The sequence below is a fragment of the Propithecus coquereli genome, unplaced genomic scaffold (genome assembly GCF_000956105.1).
Source record: "Propithecus coquereli isolate 6110/MARCELLA unplaced genomic scaffold, Pcoq_1.0 Scaffold101, whole genome shotgun sequence".
Lineage (NCBI taxonomy): Eukaryota > Metazoa > Chordata > Mammalia > Primates > Indriidae > Propithecus > Propithecus coquereli.
The window spans coordinates 1,324,622-1,327,418 of NW_012133970.1; the positions used below are offsets into that span (position 1 = coordinate 1,324,622).

At 43.6% G+C, this 2,797-nt stretch overlaps 1 protein-coding gene across 2 annotated transcripts in view; it reads right to left on the reverse strand.

The window, feature by feature from the left end:
* Positions 1–2,450, reverse strand: part of NONO (non-POU domain containing, octamer-binding) — a 14,406-nt gene extending 11,956 nt beyond the window's left edge. The window contains exons 1-2 of one of the 2 annotated variants that reach the window (XM_012643286.1): positions 2,310–2,450; positions 1,581–1,637 (exon numbers count right to left, since the gene is read on the reverse strand). The gene's annotated coding sequence lies outside the window, so the exon portion shown is untranslated. The remainder of the gene's footprint in view (positions 1–1,580; positions 1,638–2,309) is intronic. The other variant, XM_012643291.1, reaches the window with a different exon arrangement.
* Positions 2,451–2,797: the final 347 nt, after the last annotated feature.

The window sequence follows — 2,797 nt, forward strand, 5'->3', positions numbered from 1 at the left end:
ATCATAAAGAGCTTTCATGTCATTAAACCCTTTTATATTAACTGTTAAAGGACACAGTATTCAGCTGTAAACCAAATTCCTATTGTATTGGACATGGGTTGTTTCTAATTTTTCACCATTATAATCAAAGCTCATTATAATCAAAGCTCATAGCTAAATTATTGGGCACATCCACAAATATTCCTCCTATAATTTTCCATTTTTACTTATTTACCTTCCAAAACATACATTATCATTTCGGGAACTGAAATCATAATGCACCGTTGTATATTCAGCTTTTTATCATTTCTGTAGGGTCAACTATAATTTTTAACAGCTAAAGTCCATCCGGATGTACACTAAATTTACTACTCTCTATTATGATACATTTAGGTTATTGTTTTCAGCTTTCCTATTATAATGCTACAGTAAATGTCCTTTTGCTTTCAGCTTTCTATTTAATTATTTCCTTAGGATAAATTCTTAAAAATAGAATCTGTCTTCTTTGTGACTTGCCACATACTGCAGCACTGCTTTCTCAAAAAGTTAACAATGTTAAATGCCATGAACAGGTGTAGCAGTTTCACGGCAAATGGGATACCTTAAAAAAAAAAGAAGAAGAAGAAGAAGAAGAAGAAGAAATCACGATTTAAAAAGATACAAAAGTATGAAATTAAAGCATGCAAAATCTAAACTCCACCCCAGAAACAGTTGGGGATGGGGTAAGGTGGGTATTAGAATCATATCTTTTCCTATTTGGGTCCCAGCTATTAAACACCTCTCTCCCTGTCCCCAAAGAGGCCCAATAGAGAATGCAGTGGTGAAAACTAAGTCATATTGTATAAAGCACCTAGAAAGTGTCCACAAAGCAGCAAGTACCTCAAGAAGTATTTCTATCACCTACTTCTGATGATGACCACCAACATCATTTGAAAATACGTGTAGAAAGCTCTTTTGAGTAATAAATTCACTGCCCCCTAACTACTGGGCCTCTGAAAAGAGAACAAAGCACAAAGAGCAGCAGCAAAGATTTCCATCTACTTAAATGTCCTGAAAACTAACCCTGATGAAGAACTTACAGAGAAAATACGTGTTGCTGGATTAGAACGACTGTGGCTACTGGGCATGATACAGTTGCAGAAACATTTAGATATAGGACCAAACACTACATCACACCTGAAATCTAAATAAATGTTCCCTCAATTTTCAGTAAAATGGTCAACTTTTTAAGTAGAAACTGCGGGGAAAATCTGGTATAAATTTACTACACTGTGATGGCTGTCTGCATGGCCAGCCTGAAAACTGTAAAATTAACTGACATCCTACGGTTCTTTTCCAGGAGTTTCTTAGGACATTTTATTTAATAACAAGGGAGTTGGACAAAGCCGTAGTATAAATCTAGCCAGTGACTCCCTACCAGAGTCGCTAAATTTAACAAGTACAATACACAACTCACCGTTAAATTTGAATTTCAGATGAAGAATGGTTTTGTTTTCAAGTACCATGCAATGGATACTAAAAAACGATTCGTTGTCTATGTGAAATTTTAATTCAACTGGGTGCCCTGTATTTTATCTGGCAACCCTACCCACTACACCTACCTCAACTTCGATTGAAGTCAGCAAAGTGCCTCCCAGGCCTCTCTAACCTCGACTTCTCTGTTAAAAACACAAAGAAAGGTGTCAGCGTGCAATAAGACTTTCTCAAAGTGGAAGATAAAGTACCCAATACGAAATCCATAAATTTGTTTCATTTTTAAAAAGTGATGCTATAAATGGGTCCGGGGAGCTAAGGCAGCAAAACTAGAAAAGCGGTATACAGGAACCTGACTACGAAAGCGGTGGGGTTCGGACCAGTAGAGGAACTTCCCAGCTAAGAGTTTTGACAAAGAAACATCGCTCAAGGGGCCCCACTTGCCCATTCTGAATTAATGGCCTCGCGGGGCCGAGAGGAGGAGCGCCCGACAAAGCGCCTCCTCCTCCAACCAACCACGACTTCAGGGCTTTGGCATAATAGACCCCACACCCTCGGGCCCAGGGCGGCTCGGAGGCCCGCAACTTACTGACACGTATAAGATTCAGAGATGAGTCGCACAAAGAAACGGGCGGAAAAGAAAACGGGCGACTAGTTAAAGCCCGAGGCGAGTTCAGAGGGCCGGGCCCCGGCGGGTGGGCTGAGGAGGCCGTGTGGCGGCGGAGACAAGGCCTCAAGGGGCCTTGGAACCGCCATTCACCCTCCAAACCTAGCCTCGCCCTAGCCTCTTCCCTCACCGATTGTCGCAAAAATCCCACGCCCCTCCCAAACAAGAAGCAAGCCGTCCCAAAACTCACCCTCTACGGACTGCTCTCCTTAGAGTAACGGCGACGCTACACGGCCTCTACCGTCCCGAGAAAAGAGCGCGCGACCGCCGGAAACGAGACGACGGAGCTCGGTGCCTCCCAAGGGGTACGAAGTGACGTTCTCGATTGGTTAGCTGAACTGCCAATCAAGGTTTATCTCCAGAGGCGGAATCATTTTTCCGCCATTTCTTCGATTCTATTGGCTACCGAATGCCAAAGGCTTGAGTTCGTGTGAACGACAGATGGGGACAAAGAGCGAGGGTTTTGTACCTAATGCGCATGTACAAGCGGCGTTGCGCGTGAGACGGAAAAGGAAGGGGGGAGGGGGAGAAAGGGTGGGGGATGCGGGTCGGAAACAGAGACTTAAACGGACTAACGGAAAGACTGAAAGACCAAGTGGTGGGAGGGGGAAAGGAGAGGAGAAAAAGGGAGAGAGAGGAAAGTGGAAAGAGGGAGAGGAAGGGGAGAAAATGCGCGCG